At 48.8% G+C, this 19,338-nt stretch overlaps 1 long non-coding RNA gene across 1 annotated transcript in view; it reads left to right on the top strand.

The window, feature by feature from the left end:
• The window catches only part of LOC141569343 (uncharacterized), a 117,477-nt gene extending 99,735 nt beyond the window's left edge, over positions 1–17,742 (top strand). Inside the window, exons 5-6 of the long non-coding RNA XR_012492878.1 lie at positions 12,677–12,772; positions 15,388–17,742. This is a non-coding gene — a long non-coding RNA (uncharacterized LOC141569343). The remainder of the gene's footprint in view (positions 1–12,676; positions 12,773–15,387) is intronic.
• Positions 17,743–19,338: the final 1,596 nt, after the last annotated feature.

The following is a 19,338-nucleotide window of genomic DNA, read 5'->3' as shown; positions in this document are numbered from 1 at the left end:
TGAATTTCTCATTTTAAAAAACTATCCTGTTATTTTAATTTGTCTTAAAATGTTTTGCTACTTCATTGATGTGTAGGTTTGGGACTCCAGATGGAAAACCATAATATCTCAGAATTTTTAGAACATCCCTCCATTTGCCTTTTGCCATCCATTGCTCCTGGTGGGACGTGTGGGTGATCTCGCTTAATTCTGGGGAATAAGGTTGCAGCAATTAGCAAGTAAAAATACAGGACACCGAAGTAAACTTGCATTTCAGATAAAGAAGGAAATGGTTGGGACATACTTATTTTTTAAAAAAAGTCCATTGTTTGTAAGAACTTCAAATTTAACTGGGTGTCCTATATTTTATCTATTAACTCTACTGGGAAAATTTTTTAGGATATTCTCTGTCCTTGATGTTCTGAAATTTTACAGTATTTCTAGTTGTGAGTCTTAAAATAAATAAATAAATAAATAACCTCATTATATCAATGCTAATGAATGAGCCCCGAGACAATGTCCCCTTCTTGTCGACATGTTCCATGGTGACTCAACACTGCTTCCAGACCCCAACCCTCCGTCACCTTGGGTGTGAGGAACTAGGGCAAGAAAAAGAGAGGAAAAAGTTTCATCAACCTCAGAGCTCGAAGACGGTTAGAGAAAGTAATGGTCAGAGCAAAGGCCTGGGGGGACTGGAGCCTACTCCCCATGGCGCCTGGTCGTCTAGCTGAGTTAGCTGGTTTCAAACTGGCCACTGGTCAGCATTGCACACAAACCTCAGTGAACCATCTTAGGAAAGGCCCGGAGTTCAGTCTGAAGAGCCTTCCTGGGCACAAGTCACTATTGTGGACACATCGCAAATTTACGCTGCGATCACCCGCTGTGGGCACAGCAAGGAGATGCATTATCCGCAAAGAAGAAGATGGTTTGCTTGTGAGATGCACATTTCCCGGGGTTATCGCTGAGTGGGTGGGCCAGAAAGGAAGTGAAGAGGCAGAGAGATAAGAGGTAATGGCTTTGGAAAGTAGTGGTAAAATCAGGCAAGGTAAAAACAGGTCAAAGAAACTAGAAGGAGACCTGCAGAGTCGAGAGAAAGGAGATTAACAAAAATGAGTTCAGAATCCTTGAACTGGACACGGTGGCCTCATAAATAATCTAGGCCAGCCCTCCTTTTACTGGTGACAACATCCAGGCCGAGCGACTGGAAGAGACCTGGCCAGAGGCACAGAGCCAGACGGAAGCAGCTCCCCGATTCCAGTCCGGTGTTTATCCCACCCCGCTGCTGCTACCGTTTGGGACCCATTGCACAAGAGCCCTATTTAATCATCTTGACAGCCTCTGAGAATGATAAACTTTCTCTGCAGTGATCTGACTCAGGGTAGCAGCTTCAACTAACACCCTGTTAAAATGCACTCAGCTCTGGAAGGCGGCGGGGACTTCAGGGGGCTTGGGGAAAATTCCCCTGACCAAAAATACTGCCTGTACCCACCTGCCTCTGTGAAACCTTGAAAATGCCTGTTGTCATGCAAATGACTACCTGTACCATTCTGCTTGGATCTTTGCCGAGGCTCCTTAACAGTCTTCATGGTCTATGACACGGGACAAATACGTGTTGATTGGACAGGGCAGAATGATTAGACAGTGATCTGAAATGTACGAGGACCCGTCAGGTACAGGTGGCAACAGGTGTCTACTTGAGCAGCGTCCCTCCGCATCAGAACAAAGCTGCAGGTCGCGTTGTGCTCGTCATTTTCCTGTCATCAGACTTCACTTCTCGTGCCTGATGTCACAGCTACATATTTCAGTAGACCCAGTTTCCTTGATTACTTGAATAATTCACATTTTGTGTCTGCATGTGGGATGTGTTCAGCAGAACAAAGTTCCTTCATGTGGCAATTTGGGTTTCGGCATCAAGAATTGCTCTGTCTGGACTCAAACTCGAAAATGTACTTCCCACGCATCAAGGTCATTTTTGCCTTTTTCTCTTTGTGGCCAAAAGTTTTTTTTAAAAAAGGAAGATTGAAAGAGAGCCATTGGTTTATGTTAATGAGGAAGTCATTTTCACCAGAGCAGGTGGAATGGCGTGACAGAGGCCATGCATAGATCGCCATGCCTTGTTAAGAAGTGAGTGCCTGTGGAAAAGTGGGAGAAATTCGTGTAGACAACCTTGTAAGAAGCTTGACTATGACCTAAAAGAGAAAATCTGTTACTGACGCGTGTGGCTGGCTAGTGGTTGGTTGGTTTTAAAGGTGCAAGAGACTTGAGCTTCTATTTTTCCGGGGTGGCTGAGCTGGGGCTTTTTCATTAGCATTTTGCAGAAATGCTAAGACCACTTTGAACAGAGTCTGGCCAATGCCACCTGCCCAGGTGGCCAAAGTATCAGAACTGAAATCTGATCCTTCAACAGCTTGTTCTCTTGGGCACATGATATCTCTTCATTTGGCAAATGTTTTTGGTTTTCAGTGGGTCATGGGAAGACGTCGGTGGTCATTTCTGTACCCGGACATTTGGAAAGAGCTGGAAGGTCCCCTTGGGCATGGCAGGAATAAGCAAGTACCTGGTTAAGTAAACACTTTTCATTTACCAGATTCTAGGGTGAGCACTTCACCTGGAAGTTATTCATCCCTCACAGCAACTATATGAAGCAGATAAAGTTACTATCTTTTATTTCACAGATAAAGAAATTGAGGCTTAAAGAGATTAAGTAACTTGCCCAAGCTCACACAGCTAGCCAAAGCCACCTCACAGAGCCCCAGGCCTTAACCACTAGATCATACAGATTATACACTCACGGGAATGAAGAATGATACTGATTTAATACCGCAAATTAGTTAATAATATTTTTAAATGTCACAACTCATTTTTCTCTAGGCACAGTCATATTCATTGTCCTATTTTATCTTATTACTTTCAGAACAATCCTATGAGACAACTAAAAAACCATTTCCATTTGAGAATAGGACATTGAAGCCCATTCTTCCTCTCTCTCTCTCTCTCTCTCTCTCTCTCTCACACACACACACACACACACGCACGCACACACACACACACATACATACTCTGGAGCGAAGTGACAGAGCCTGGGCCAGCTCAGTGGCCAAATTTGCTGCAGAGCTGCCAGGAGCCTTAAGGGAAGAGATTCAGTCCACTGCTGTTTTTAGCAAGTAGCGCTGGGTATTCGGGGTGGAGAAAATAAACCCCTTCCATCAAATGCCGGAACTTAGGCCCAGGTTGCTTTATCAATGGACCAGTTGAGAGGATTCTTAAGTAATAACCAAGGAAACTCTCCGAGTGGAACGAACTCTTCAAACAACACATGGAGCTGGACTTCACCATTCCTAGCCCTTCCCTCTTCCGAGGGGCCTGAGTGAGTCCATTGGCATCACCCTCCTTAATATGACCTTGGGATGTGACTTGCAAGGAGCTTTAGGAATGAAAGACTCGACACAGCTGGCCCCACACACTCTCGATACACAACAGACCATTTAAAAAGACATTATCCATCAGTTAGTTATAAAAAAGGCATCACGCTTTGGAAGAAGAAAGATCAGCCCAGTGTGGCTTGCTAATCATTTGGGGGCAAGGGCTCTGCCCTCTTCATCTTCGCGTCCCCAGCACCCAGCACGCTGTTGGGCACATACGAGCAGCCCGTGCCCAAGAAATTTTGTTCAGTGATTGGTGAACATTAGCCCGGATATAATGGTGGCCAGGCCTGTCACTGTACTCCAAGTCTCAAAAACCAGTGCTCACACTAGTAAAATCTACTTAGTTGGACAGAGAGGACATTGAAAGGACACCAGTCAACTTTAGCCTGACTTTGCCTCAACTTGAATGGAAGCAATTCTGTGGTTGGCGGGTAAGTTTCTAGACCAACATATAAAGTTATTTTATCCAAATGTAGAAGAACAATAGGTCAATAGCATTGTAGGACCATATTCTCACTGGAATTATGCTTATTTGGCAGTATTTATTTGGAGTTCCGATCTGAGATGGTAGAAAGAGACCTTCTCTTGCAGGAGACCCACCTTAAGATTTGGGAACTTCTTAACTCCCTCTACTCTGTCTTACCTTCCATCACCTGTATCCACCTACCCATCCTTCCCTGCGCCCAAATGAAACCTGCCTCTCCTTCTATTTACTGAATCTCTGTGACTGGCACCACCATCTCCCCACTGATTGAAATCCGACACTTCCGAGTCACCCTCCTTAATATGACCTTCACCCTCGTAACATATACCCACATCCATATTCACATCCAACAGGCTATCAGGTACCCATGGTTCTCCCTCAGCCACTACTTTAGTTCAGGACATTATCTTTCTCGGCTTCTGCAGACTGTTTCTGGGTTCTAGAGAGAAGAAAGCTATAAATGCAGTAAGTCTTCGGATTCATAGCTTAGTAAGTGTACTCAGGTGAGTACGACACTGAGGGAGTGGATGAGTCTCTAAAAGTGGATACATTCTAAGGAAAAAAGAAACCAAACACCATGCTCATTCTTCAGCACCTTGGAGAGAGCCAGCCAAGGCCGCCAGACCTGGTACCAGGCGAGGGCTGTGAAGACAAACGCTGTAAACTGTGCTTCATGCTGGAGAGAAGTCAGGGGAGAGGTTCCAGTCAGTTTTCTTTCCGGTCCTTGAACACTTCAAGTCCATTCACGTCTCTGGGCTTTTGCTCCAGACGTTTCCCCTTACTGATGCTTCCTCTGTCTTCATGTCCTGGCGTTGTGGTCTGCCTCTCACCAGTCAGTTCTCAACCTAAGTGACTGCAGTAACGTCTTTCCTCACTCCTTTTGTGCCACGTCCCCAGGTGACTTTCTCCATACACCCATCACTGTTTGTTTACGTGACTGTTCCCTCCCTAGCCTTCACAGCAGGTGAGCTCCACGAGAGAGTACACCATTTCTGTGTGATTTGCTGTCATATCTTCAGTGATTAAAACATATCTGATACCTAGAAGGCACTGTCTAAGTATTTGACAGATGAGCAAATGAAATAAGACAAGAAATGAGAACAGGCTATGAGACTGGAAGTTTAAGAGACTATTGAGGACCTCGAACTGAACAGTTTGAGACACTTAGTGGTAGAAACAGGGTTCCAGATGCCATGTATAGATTTGTGTCAGCACAACCCATGGAGGAACAGGAACCTAACTCATTCATCGGGTGGCAGAGCCAATGCTACATTTCTGTTTCTAAAATAATTAATATACTTTGAACTAATAAAAGCAAGACAAGCCCTTATTTGGATCTCTGTAAAAGCAGCACTGTTTCCCCATTCATATCTTCTAAGAAGGGAGTTTGATTTTCTCTGTGACATCACGTGGAGACTGACCAGGCAAATCACTGGGTGAGTTGTTTGACCCTTCACAAGGTCGGTGAGGGAGAACCTTGGCCCCTGAGCCCTTAGTTACAGAATTCTTAGGAGATGAGTTTCCTCTCCCTGGGGAGCTTGGATTCTGCTGTGTCCGCCAGTGGAGAAGGCACACACCAGGGTGAGGGGCCAACTGTCTGCCCAAGATTTGAATCTGGTAAACAGGCTTCATTTGGCCCACATGGTCATTTTAAATTTTTAAAAATCAGTCACCAGCATTTTTAAAAATCAGGAGATTTCACATAAAATAAAGAGTTCCAGCCTCTCTTAAAAATGCAGAAGTTCTAGAAATACTGGCGCTTGAATGCCTACATGACAAAAATCCCCTGACATGGAGCAGTAGCTGCCCTCTTATGGTGGGGTTAGTCTGGAAGCTGCCAGGGTCCCCAGCACTCCACCTGTGGGACACCTGGCCTTTATTTACCTTCCTTGCATGGCCCTTGAAGGCATTTGAGTTTGAGGTCCCCCACTATGAAATAGAAGCAGCAGGTGATTCTAAGAATTGAGACGTAATAATTAGGAAGATAAAGTATTTATAAGGCGTCACAGAGTCCCTTTTCCAAAAGAAAGCAACAAATCTGTGCTACACTGCTACTGGCATGGCACTTGTCATTGTAGTGTTATAAAGATATTTATGGGGATATTGTACACTATTTCACAGTTTCCCCTTAAAAAAGGGTCTAGGGAAACTGTGTATGCACACACACCGACACGTGTGCACATAGCAGATACTCAATGAATAGTTATTGAATAAATGAATGAGAGGTTCAAGAGCACGTGTCAAAATCCTAAACCCTAAAGATTATTCTGAACTAGTGCTACCCACCTTTGAATCCACTGTACTTCTCTTTTTTTTCTTTTTCTTTTCCCCCAGTTTTAGCCCAAGACTGAGAATAGAGATGTAATTAAAATCCATTAATTGTAAATAGAGCTGATTGATCCATCCTCAGTTAGACTGTTTACATTAGCTTGATGGGGTTCGATGTTGCCTGATTACATCGGTGACGCCGAGTGCCTGGCGTGGAGATACGGATCCTGGCCCTGGCTCTGTCACTTGGTTCTCTGGCCAGAGTCCTCATCCATCAAATTCTATGTTTTCCAGGCCCCCTCTGCTTTGTGGTCACTGTTTCCATGAAAGACAAAGACACGTGAGAGCTGAGATGCTAGAAACGCAGAGCCAGCCAAGTCTAGCAAGGAAAGACCGAGAACAGACTTGTTTTCCCCAGTAATTAAGGCAAGGAGAACTCCAATGCCTGGGCAGAGATCCATGGAGGGACAAGAGTAGAACGTGAAATCATCAGCAGCATGTAGAGGAAAAGTCAGAGAGGAAAAGAGAGCAATGGAGGGCAGTCCAACTGGAGCCTGAGGGACATAGAGACTTCTGGAGAGAATGGAAAACGTGCTGCTAGTCAGGCCACTTAGAAACGGAATCACGGAACGAAATTCTGGCTGAAGCAGTAAGAACACAGCCTGGTGGGGGGCACAAGAGTAACAGGAATCATGCAACAAAACAGGACAAAACAGACAAAAACAGGATCCCTAAGTAACCAGGACAGAGATCCCATGGAAAGCAGAAGCTCAGCACAGATTTGAAACACATACAGAGGCAGCATATAGTGAGTGCTCAAAAAAATACATCAATTTAAATTATTAAAAGCTCAGGTGCACTTCACTGTATAAAAACTCTAACGTGAGAATGTGAAAAACCTCAGAAGTAATTTTTCATTTTTATAGTACGATTCCCTGCAAGTATATCTCCAATAGAAATCTTTCACCTTTAAAATATAAAATTCAGATATTTCTACTTTCAAAGAGTTTTCATTCACAGACATACAGAAATGAGGTTGAGTTCCAAATCAGTGTTTGGTTTGGCCACCACTTTGCCTAACATGGGGTCTGGCACAAGTGGACAGTTAAATAACTTGCAGTGAGTGGGTACATGTGACTTGGTTATCCGTTGCTGCACCCCAATGTAATGGTTTAAAACAGCACCTACTTTCTCATCTGTCACAGTTGCGTAGGTTGACGGGGCTCGGAGGGCAGTCCCACTGGTGGTCTCACGTGATGTCTCTCGTGCACTTGCAGTCTCTTGACCACTTGGCGTGGAATTTTCTGGAACCTCCAGGGTGAGCCAGGCTGGCGAGACCTCCCGTCTTCCACGTGGCCCCTCCATGGGGCCTTTGCCACAGCGCAGCCGGCTTTCTCACCTGGCGGCCCAGGACCCCAAAAGTACCGAGCCAGACGTTGCCAGGACTTCTGAAGACTTTAGTCTGGGGCTGGCAGTGTCCCTCGGCCGTAGTCGACTGGTTCAAGCAGGTCCCAGGCCAGCCCAGATCCAGCGAAGGAGGGAACGGCAGAAGGATGCCAACTGGAGGTGTGGTCCATTGGGTGTTTTTTTTTTGTTTTTTTTTGTAGACAAGCCACCCACCTCAGTTTGCCTTCACTCTGGGCCCTCAGTGAGGCAGAGAATGGGCTTAGAGCTATGCAGCTCCAAAAGGGCCATTCTTAGGGAAAAGGAAGGATGACTCAGAGCCAGAGCCCAGAGCATGAATCCAAGAGCCAGGGATAAACTGGTCCTAAAAAGCAAAATTCTGCCTTAATGAGGAAACGTCCTCTGCCTCAATTCAGGCGAGTTGGGACAAGAGCCAGCCAGGCTGGATTTCAAAATTGCTACAGATCAGCAACTGCTTATGACTCCCTTGTCCTCTCTTTTTGCACAGGGGAGTCAAGTGTAGGTTTCCTGTCTCTTTCACCATCCCATATTGGGGGGGGGGGCAGGTGAACTGTCCTTCACTGGTCTCTGCACCTGGGCAAGTGCATATGGGGCACTGCTCCCAGGTGGCCCTTCCATCCCAGCACCTGATGCAGGAGACAGTGTCCCAGCCTTTGGTGCTGTGTTGGGATGAGATTTGCACAGGTGAGTGTACTGAGAGTCAGGGGCGAGGAGGGACCCACACTCCCCCATCCACAGAGACCCCTCCCTCACTGAAGCTTGATGTAACCAACAGAAGATGGCAGAACTGACACTGCGCCTGTTCGGGCCTAAGCTTTATAGGCCTGGCAGCTTCCATTTCTGCATATTTGGAAAACCTGAGCCTCCATGTAAGAAGTGTAGCTCCCCTTCTGGAAAGACCACGTTGAAAGATGACATAGACAGGGAGAGGTGAGACCTCATAGAGGGAAAGAGGCCCGGCTGTCCAGCATCCCAGCCGAGCCTCCATCTAATTAGAACTGCAAGAGAACCCAAGAAAGACCATCGAAAGAACTGCCCCGCTGAGCCCAGCCAGCCAACAGAAAAGTGAGAGAGAATAAAATGGTTGTTTTAAGCCACTAAGTTTTAGAGTAGTTTATTAGCTATAGGTGACTAAGACAGCATCAGTGAATGAATATGGGCAAAGCGTACTAGTGGAGGGAGTTAGGTTTTCACATAAGATCCATAAGGTTCTTTTCTCTGTTCAAGAAATATGTATTGAGGGCCGGCCCAGTGGCTCAGGCGGTTGGAGCTCCGTGCTCCTAACTCCAAAGGCTGCCGGTTTGATTCCTAAATGGGCCAGTGGGCTCTCAACCACAAGGTTGCTGGTTCAACTCCTTGAGTCCCGAAAGGTATGGTGGGCAGCGCCCCCTGCAACTAAGATTGAACACAGCACCTTGAGCTGAGCTGCCACGGAGCTCCCGGATGGCTCAGTTGGATGGAGCCTGTCCTCTCAACCACAAGGTTGCCGGTTCGACTCCTGCAAGGGATGGTGGGCTGTGCCCCCTGCAACTAGAAACAGCAACTGGACCTGGAGCTGAGCTGCGCCCTCCACAACTAAGGCTGAAAGGACAACAACTTGAAGCTGAACTGCACCTTCCACAACTAAGATTGAAAGGACAACAACTTGACTTGGAAAAAAGGCCTGGAAGTACACACTGTTCCCCAATAAAGTCCTGTTCCCCTTCCCCCAATAAAAAAATCTGAAAAAAAAAAAAAAGAAATATGTGTTGAACCCCACACGGGTCAGCTCCCCTTCTCGTGTATGAGGGGGAATGGTCACAAACCAGAGTGAAAAGGCACAGACTGGAGCAAGCCCATTTCTGCATAGATTGTACAACCCACATGGGACTATCTAACTACCAGAGAAATCTAATAACTTGCCCAAGTACCTGGTTACTGAGTTGCTACATGGGACAGACTTCTGTAACTTGCCAGCATCTGTCTTCTCCTCTTCTCTGGCACTGGTGGATCGTGTTCCCAGGCCCCTTGCATCTGAGCAGGATCATGAGCTGATTTTGGCCAATGGAGCAAGAGGAAGTGATTGATGCCACTTCCAGCCCTGACCGGAAGGCCCACTAGATGCTCCACTTTCTATGTCTTTCCTGGCTGGATGCAGACAACCCAGGGGAAGACTCAGAGGGCACTGGTTGGAAGGAGCCTGGGTCCCTGAATCTACAAAGATGCGTAGAAGTGTGATTGAGGGTAGGGTGACCAGCTGGAGGATGAGAGGCAGACACGAGCCAACCCCCGTCTGGCTCTGTAGATTGTCACAGATGTCATGAGAGACCAAATCTATAATGTGTAGATGGGCTGTGACGTGGGAGGGAAGTACACCTTTATGGGACCAAGCCACTGAAATTATGTTTTTACAGTGATTACTCCCCATTGGCACAGTGCCTGGATTGACTCAAGGTCAGATTGACCCCAAAGCCTGTGCTCCCAGAGGCCACAGGCATGACCCGTAACAGATCCCACCTCCTGACCCAAATGGTCCAAATTACACCTGGCAAGACAGACAAGTGCCCTTAAAATCCCAACACACATGAAGTCACCACTGGTACTGGAGTCCAGAAGAATCCTTAGGAAAACATGTGTGTCCGTGAGCTTTGGCTACGTAGCAAACCACTTCAGAACCAAATGGCTACAACCAGAACAAAAAGAAAAGAAACACGTGATTTGAGTGCCCAGTTTGGAGAGTGTGCGATGTGGGCCTCCTGCAGCAGCGTGGCTCTTGCGGGATGAGGCCAGTCTCCGCTGCTATCGGCTGGGCACATGCAGACCTGTGACCAGCTGCAGCGTTGGCTGGCAGCTGGCTTGTCTCAGGTGGCCAGCTGGGATGGCTTATCTCTGCTCCACATGGTGTCTCTTCTTCCAGCAGGCTCGCTCGAACTTGGTCATTGGTGGCAGTGGCAGGGGTTGCATAAGCAGCAAGACGACAACCCCAGTGCCCAAGGACTTCTCCAGCTGCTCCCTTTGGTCAAATCAAGACTCAGAGCTGTGCCAAAAGTCAGTGTGGGAGGGCACTAGCAAATGCTTGGGTACAGAAGGTGCAAACAATTACAGTCATTACTACAATCTGCCCCAGTACCCAAGGATCACTGTGTGGGGACCAGAGCACAGGACAGACAGCATGTCACAGACATAAAGTCTCCCAAAGTCATTCCTTCCAGCTGCTGACCATGCCTCCAGCCACCCAATCTACCAGACAACGGCATGCTTGGCTTTTTTGCAGTTTATTGGAAACCACATCTAGGAGGCAATGACCGACTCATTGTTCCTGGGGCTGGTTAGACAGAACTCTGGAGGCAGGGAGATGTCTCCACCTGACAGAAGGATGGTTCTGCTGGGTGTGAGAAATCTTCCCGCAGCAAGTGAGTCATGGTAAGAACAGAGTGCCAGCCCTCCCTCGTACTCCTGAGTGTGGCAAGGAGAGTGTGACCAAATCCCTGGTGGCCACCTCGTTTCCTAAGAAGGAAGGGACCACAGAGGTGGGAAGAGGAAACTGCTGTGGAGCTGCCACCCGACCTGCTCTCTGCTCACGACACCCTTTGTCTTTGTTTCTATGTCTCAGGTCGTCTCTCTCTGGCTGTTGTTTCTATGAAAATGCCTTCCTCTTGGCAACATCTTAGCCAAGAAAAGCAAAATATCTAACCAGAAAAGTATAGCTTGTCTGTCATCTCAGAGACTTAAGGTCAGACATATAATGACGTGTTATGGGCTTGTCCCTCAAATTTCAAACATTGAAGCTCTAACCCCACGACCTCAGGATGTGACCTTTTTTGGAAACAGGGTCATCGCAGATGTAATTACTTAAGATGGGGTCACACAGGAAGAATGCCTTACAATGATCACGGCAAAGATTGGGGTCATGCAGCAGAAGCCAAGGAACACCAGAGAGGGCACCAAACCCCCAGAAGCCAGGAGGGAGGCATGGAACTGTCTTTGGAGGGCACCAACCACGCCAACGTCTTTACCTCAGACTTCCGGCCTGGGGCATGTGAGGCTATCACTTCCTGGGGTTTCAGCCACCGTTTGCAGTGCTCATTCTTATAGCAGCCCTAGGACGCTAATGCGTGCATGAGCGACTACCTGTCACGGGCCCTTTCACACCCCTTTTTCACTCCTGGTCCCAGTGCCAGGTGAGAACACCGAGATGCAGACAGCAGGCCCAAAGCCAGAGCCAGCAGCTCTCTGGCCAGCCCTGCCTTTTCCTGTACATGGGGTTGCTGTGAGGTGGTTGCTGACCAAGGTTCATGGCAAGGCCAAGGTCAGAGCAGCAATTCCGAAGGGGACCCACACCTCATTGCTCAACAGACTGGTTTCTGAAAGAATTAGTTCTTCTTCGATTCCTTACGGACTCCATATTAGGAGTGCTTCCAATGAGTTTCCCATTTAAAGGAGCCCCATGGGAGACTCTTGAGTGTAGCTGAGGGTCTCTGTGGATTGTGAGTGATCACCTAGCTCCCTCTAAATGCCTTTGCTTCGCATGCGTGGTTTGTTTTCGTAGGCGAGATCTCAGCCATGGCTGCTGCCGGGGGCTCAGTAAATGCTCGCAGCTCCCATGCTGGTTAAGGCCGGTGGGGAAAAGCGCCCACGAGTGGCACTGCCTTTTAAATCTGCGTGGTGTCCGGGATGACTTCCTCCCATTCCAAGTCATTTGGAGCATCCTGATTTAAAATCATTGCTTGGGTGTAAAAAAGGGGGGAAAACCATCACTTTGTTAAATGCCAACATTTAGCCATTAATTACTCCTTCGCTATGAGTCAGCTTTGTGTTAATTACAATTCCAGATACCTCCGTGTTTGTGAATTAGTAGGTGCTTTGTTGCCTCTCCTGGGTCTGCCTTTTGGCTGCCTGTGCCAAGAACTTCCCCTTGGGAGCTGCACATGACCCCCCCGGAGAGGGGGCGGTGGCCAGAGTGACTAGAATCTTACTGCTTTTGGTAACAGCCTCTGTCTGGGAATGCAGGCTGCCAGTGGTGTAGGCTTGTTTCAAGGTTCTTTCCTGAGCGGCTTTGATTATGAATTAATCCGTTAAATTCACAAACATCAGCTGAGTATCTACTGCCTTCCAGGCACAGGCCTTGGTCCTGCAGACGCAGAGAAGAGGATTACAGCGCTGCCCCTCGCTCCCGGCTGGCCGTCTACTGTGAATCAGTCACAACAGTGTGGTAAGCGATGTGTTGGAAGGATGGAGAACAGCACTTTGGGAGCCCAGAAAAAGAAGCAGTAACTTTGCTGGAAATGACAGGAACCATTTCCTAGCGTCGGTGGCATTCTCACCAAATCTTGAAGGAGAGGAGGAGTATGCCAAGTGCATAATGTGACAAAGGACATTTCAAGAAGTGAGAGCAGTGCACGCTTAAGATGCAGCTAAGAGGACCTGGTGTTTGGAGACTGGTGGGTGGCTAGACACAGGAGACGAGGGAGTCGCAGGGATTGGGTTTAAAACGGATTTGTGGGGCAAGATCAAAGGGCGCTTGGGCCTTAGTCTACAAGTGCTGAGGAGCCACTGAAAGGTTTTACCCCAGAAGGAGGGGGCACTACATTTGGTGGCATAGAAGATGGTCTGAAATGGGAAGGGGCTGGAGGCAGGGCGCTGAACAGGGAGACAGACACAATGGACAAAGGCCTGAGCTTGGGAAGCGGCGTGGAGATGGAGAGAGGGCTGTCACTTAAGTAATAATAACGTCAAATGCTCACAGTGTGTCACTGGGAGATGAGCGAGAGGAAGGGTCGGGGATGACTGCACACCTCTGCTTGACAAACCCAAACCGGTGCGTGCCATTTCCCAGAATGATTAGAGTGCAGACGTTGCAAGGAAGATTCTAGAAGTGAGATTTATGCCTGCTCCTTCAAGGATGGTTTGGGACCTGCTTGCTCATTCTGATCAGCAGCTCTCAGGAAGTTGTATCCGAGTCACAGAACAGATGAGTTTCATTTGTAGTCACGTGAACCGGAAGCGTTGGCCCTTATTAACCATAATGGTGAGGTTTTCCGCTGGGTTCTTAGCTACACATAACGAACCCCCTCTGGCTACACCTTAAGCAGAAAAGGAACATATTAAAAGATACTGGGCAGCTCAGAAAATCTCCAGCAGGTCTGAGGCCAGGCTTGGAAATGGCAGGACCAGGGACAAGTGTTGGACTCCACCGTGGGGACTGCACTGCGGGTGGTGACAGCACACAGGCCTCTGCCTTTGCCGCCCCCCATTGCCAGTGCTCCATAGTCTCCCACATCAGAAAGGAGGGTGTGGCCCCTGCTTCCTCCTCTGCCACTTTCCTAATAGAAGTCTCCCAGCAGCGTATCTGATTGTCAGAACTTGGGTCTGTGGCTACCCCCCAGCGACAAAGAAGGCTGAGAACGTGTGTGCCTGGCTCTCTGCTTGGGGAGGGGAGGAACAAAATGCCCCAAACGTGGAAGGGTTTTAGAACATGTGATTATTAGCTTTGGAGGGCTCCTGTTGAGGGAAGAAGCTAGAATCCAGTGATCTCTTATTCCAGGGGTTTGGGAATCGCTGCTTTTGTAGCCATCACAACTTTTTACTTTGTGTTGTAGTTCTTTACCCGAGACGCCCTGTGGCAGGTGAGGCGTGCTTTTCAGTTTCATGTGCCATATCGTGGGTGCCGGGCTCCCAGAAGGAGTCACTAAATGTGACCGCTGCAGAACTCTTCTCTGCTTAGTCATTCAGGGAGCACTAAGGGAGTACTTCCTGTGTACCCACGGGCATCCTGACCTGTGCCGGGCATTGCAGCTGATTCGGGAGACGTGCTGGACACACATGTGCTCAGACCCTGCAGTCAACAGGGCCTGCTGTGCCAAGTGCAGAGAGGACGCCTGGCGTCCGCCATCACTGTAACAATCTCATCCTCATAGGAGCCATGACCGTTTGCCCAGGGAGGCGGGAGCTTCTGCTGGCTGGGCCACCCTGGCTGTCCCTCCTTGGCGTTGCTATCTAGGGACTCTGCCCCGATCCAAAGAAACCAGAAGGGAAACTTAGCTCCCAGGAGATGTAAGGAGAGGATCTTCTGGGCCGTTGATCCAAGTGCTTTGAAGTGAGGAGTGCAGGCCTGGGAGACCTCCTGCAGAAAACTGTTTCCATCTGGCTTTTCCCAGAGGGCAGTCATCAGGGATGCTTAGCCATCCAGGTCACCAGTGCCCCTGCAGCACAGTGAATCTCTTAGGCCTCAGCCCAGCACAGCCGCTCCACCCAGGAGGTCTGAATTACTGTAAAGAGAGAAAGCCATTTATCATGACTCTACCACAGAGTTCATCTTGATCCCCAGGGGCAGAAGTGAGGCCCTGGGCACACGGCTTTACTTCTCAGGCCTGAGTTTCAGTGTTGAGAGGTTAGGAGGCCCCATGGGTCTCAGGCCTGTTGCCCTGGAAACGCAGGCAGAAACAGCCTTCACGGAAGCCCGGCAAATCCACTGTGCCCAGGAGCCCAGGCCCAACCCGGCCTGCTGACTTCAGGTTGGAATAAGTGGCGTCACTGGAACTAAGGGTGATGTTGCTTTTCCAGCCCCCAGCGCCAATGGGGACGTCTGTCTTGCTCTAGTAAAGCAGCATGGCAGGGTGGGGCCGATGATACCGTTTGGGATCAGTGAGGTTCTTCGCTTGCGCCTTACCATCCCCAGGGTTCCACGTGCTCGGTTTTTATGATCATTCTTTTGGATCTGAGGCTTCTTCAAACGCCAAGTCTTTAAGTACTCTCATCTTAAGTTGTCTTGTGTCTATTTTTGCTTCCAACCAAGGAGTCAAACAGCTCCTCTCTGTCTTTAAACAGCTAAGTGTATGGAACAGCAGGTTTCAGACACTGGGCAGCAGGCAGTAAGCGACAGGGCTCCCTGATGGAGAGGAAACAAATGTCACGTGTTTCCTGCCATGGCAGAGGGATTTTGTGGACGTGATTAAACCGAGAACCGTGAGATGGAAAGACTATCCTGCATTGTCCTGGGGGGCCCAGTGCAGAAACAAGAGCCGTTACACGTGGAAGAGACACGGAGAGCGAGCATGAGAGAGAACTGGCTTGAAGATGGAAGGAGCAGCCGTGAGCCAAGGGACAGGCGGCTTCTAGAAGCTGGAAAAGGCCAGGAAACTGACCCCTACTCCCACCTCCAGCCCTGCCAACACCTGACGTTAGCCCAGAAAGATTCGTTTTGGACTTTGGACCTCCGGAACTCTAAGGTAATAAGTTCCACTACATTTGTTTTCAGCAGCAATAGAAAACCAATACAAAGAGAGAATACTTCCAGCTCATTCTGTGAAGCCTGCTTTCTCTCGATGCCAACAGCAGACCATGGCATCACGATAAAGAAACCCCAGAGCTTAAGCACTAAATACCGTCACCAAATTCTAGCAGAGCCGATTGAACAACATAGAGAGAAGATAATTCATCATGACAAATGGGGTTTAACCCAGGCTGCATACTCCATTGCTTTTCCAACCTGCTCCAAATTCCTTTAATGGCCCTGGCTTCCAACAAGCCATCCTGTATGATCTTCCATCTTTTCCCGTTCCAGCCTTGACTCAGGACTTGTCTGCCTGGACTTCTCTGTTCCCTAAGTGTATAAAGTGCCTCCACACTGTAGTGTGCCTTCGCCTGCAAGCGCTGTTGTATCTTGCCCTCTCATTGGGGTCACTCATTCATCCTTCCCATCTTATCTGCTGCCCTAAGCAGTTTATCAAAGTGTTTCTCAACACAAAAACAGGAGGAAATCTGGAGACAGCCGTGAAGACAATCTTTTTGAATTATAAATACAAAAAAGGAAACTGAGGCTTGAAGGCTTCATGTAAGCTGCCAAGGCTACGGAGGTAGTTGCTCTGTTAACTAAAAGACACAAAACTTCAGAGACATAACTTTCCACTGCAGTGCCAGGCTGTGGGCCTATTTTAAGATACAATCAATTGTGCTTCGAACATTTGAGAGAAATTGCCTGGCCTTCTTCCCCCAGCTCCGCGGGGGTTTGTGAAATGAAATTGCGATGTGTGACCTGCTTGATGCTTCTCTCAGGTTGGTACAGGACTGTGGGTGTTGCCACGAGTTGCTTCAGGAAGTGTAAACACTAATGTTATTTTGCTTCCTCTGTGTGAGACTTACCGAGCAATCCAGACCAGATCAGTTTCCATTCCAGGAAACACAATGCCCAACCGAAAGAGCTTCTCGGGGTTGGGGTTTTCTCCCTCCCTTTTGTAGGGCTTTCTCTCTGTACTGCTTACTCCCTTTATTATCATGTGATTTAGACTTGCTTTCTACCCATAATTCATAAAATCCTAGTGTCCAGCAATCATAAAAATAAGTACTTACTCCGATGGTTAACGGTAACGCTGACCTCTGCTTATTCAGCCTGCACTGAGGCCCAGGTGGAATTCTATGAGTGACTGCAGCACAGATTAGTGTTCCCCACACAGCAGCCCCTGGGGGTTCCCCCCACCACCACCCAGTGTGGATGGCGCAGCCCAGGACGGGTGGAGCTGGAACAGACTTGCAGATCCCACAGCCGCTGCTGAGAGAATGTGTCCAGTCCCCCAGGCTCCGCCAGTGTCAGGGAGGCCTGGCCTCGGCACCACAGCCTCCGGTCGAGCGTCCTGCAGGGGCCAAGCAGGCAGATCCAGGAGCACAGAGAAGCCACGCAGCACGAGGGAAGGCTGTGAGCAAGTAGTGGAGACAGTCCCCACGGTGTCTGGGTGACGGAGTGTCTGTCCAGGCTGAGATGGAGCAACCGACGACTCTAGAAGGACTAGGACACTTGGCAGGTCACCAAGACAAGGTCCCCACCTACCCAACAAATATTTTTTTGAATGACCGCTATGAACTGAGCATTGTTTTGACACCTGGAAAAACAGCAATGAAAAATATAAACCTAAGTGTTGCCCTCGTGGAGCTGATAATCTAGCAAAGAAAACGGAAAACAATACCTGACAGAGGACAGCTGCTCGGCACATGAGTGAATGAATGAACGAATGAACGAATGAATGAATGCGTGAGTGAGTGGCTCTGGCCTGTGAACAACGAGAAGTGTGTTTGAGAAAAACAATGCTCAGCATCACGTAAAAGAAGGGAATTGAGACCAGGAGACCCACAAGAAGGAGCTGCAATTGTTATTGTGTACATCGGCGCCATACTGACACATTAAGGAAACATATATATATATGTATACATATATATGATAGAAATTTTAGCAGGAAAGGCTGAATATAGACATTCTATTGTTTGCTTTCTCTGGCCCAGTGGCACCATTTTGGAGCCCAGAGCTCTCCATGGTGAGGACCCAACGGTGGCAGTGGCCCAAGACACGGAGAGGACAGGTGGCCCCGCCCTCCGCACAGCGCACGGCTGGACAGCAGCCAGCCCCTCACTCCCTTAGGCCCACCACCTGTAAAAGAGGATAATGATACCACCTCCCAGACTTAGGTAAGACAAACCGTGGCTGTTGCCGTCATCGTCGGAGCAGGGTGGGCTTAGGACGTGCAGGGAAGGACTCAGCTTACACTGAGTCAGAGAAGAGGCAAGGAGGGAGGCCCGCCGAGGGAATGGTGAGTCATCTGCTCGGGCTGGGGCCCCGGCACCTTGGGACCAGAGGGAGACAAGGCTAGAAAGGCGGCGTGGGGTCGCATCACGGAGCTGCGATCCCAACCTCATAGACTTGAGGTGAACTTGAGAGTGACAAGGAAACACTGGAAGTTTCTACGATAAGGAGAATCGGAACTGAGTTTGCTCTGCCTCGTTGTGCTGGCGGACAGTGGCAAAGACAGAGAGGATGGAGAAACGGAGTAGTCAGGACGACACATTGGCTTTCAGGAAGAGAGGTGTCAACTCACTGAGATGGAGAAGATGGTGATTCATCCCGATGGAAACATCTAGTGGGCAGATGGATGTGCTGCTGGCCTTGTGTTCAAGGGAATCTTGGGGTGGAGGGACAAACTTGGAAGCCATTATAGAAAGTAATAGTCCAAGCCTACAGCTTGGGTAAGTGTCCTCAGGGAGTCCAGGAAGGGAGGAAAGACCCCCAGGAACGCTACCCTGCGGGAGAGGGAAGCAAGAGCGGCCAGGGAAGTTAGCAGGTACGTCCGGATTTGCAGAATCGTGGGTTAAAAGAAGAGCAGAGCCTCGACCCCTGTGGCTGAGGACTGAGAAGAGGACTGAATGTGCAGGCCCAGGCAGGGAGGACCCTCGATAGATCAGCTGAGGAACGACAGCACCCTTCGGGGTCTGCAGCCTAATGGAGTGGGAGGCAGGAGGGGAAAGCCTGATAAACACTGGCTACTTGAAGCAGCTGCCACATCGTGGGCTGAATGCCTTCGGCAAAGCAGCCCAAGTCCATTGCCATGGCCTGGTCGTGTTGAGTTTCTTGACCTGGCCTGGAAGAGGAATTGGGTGCTCTGACTGGAAGTGGTAGGAGGAGGAATTCACAGCCAAAACAGAGTCGTTCCCTTAATCCTGTGCTCTTGGACCTTGAGGATTCATTTAACCTCTTGCCTGTTTTCAGACCATCTAAGCTAGATAGAAATCGTCTCCACTTTAACAGCTCCAGACATAATTCCTCAACAGCTTTTGGTAGTCTGTCCTACAGCTCCTGAAAACCAAGGTCAACTAGATAATAGGCCCTTGTGACCCAGAGTTTCTAAAAAGCTCACTTGACAAACTGAGTAATGAGTCAATCAACAGGAAAAATAAAGTCAGCGATCGCCCTGCTTCTGGAAAGACGGGGCGTGGGGTCATGGGAGGCTGAATGAG

Source organism: Rhinolophus sinicus, linkage group LG17, assembly GCF_036562045.2.
Source record: "Rhinolophus sinicus isolate RSC01 linkage group LG17, ASM3656204v1, whole genome shotgun sequence".
Classification (NCBI taxonomy): Eukaryota; Metazoa; Chordata; class Mammalia; order Chiroptera; family Rhinolophidae; genus Rhinolophus; species Rhinolophus sinicus.
Note: the sequence above shows the minus strand (reverse complement) of the source record. Positions and strands in the feature narration are given on the sequence as shown.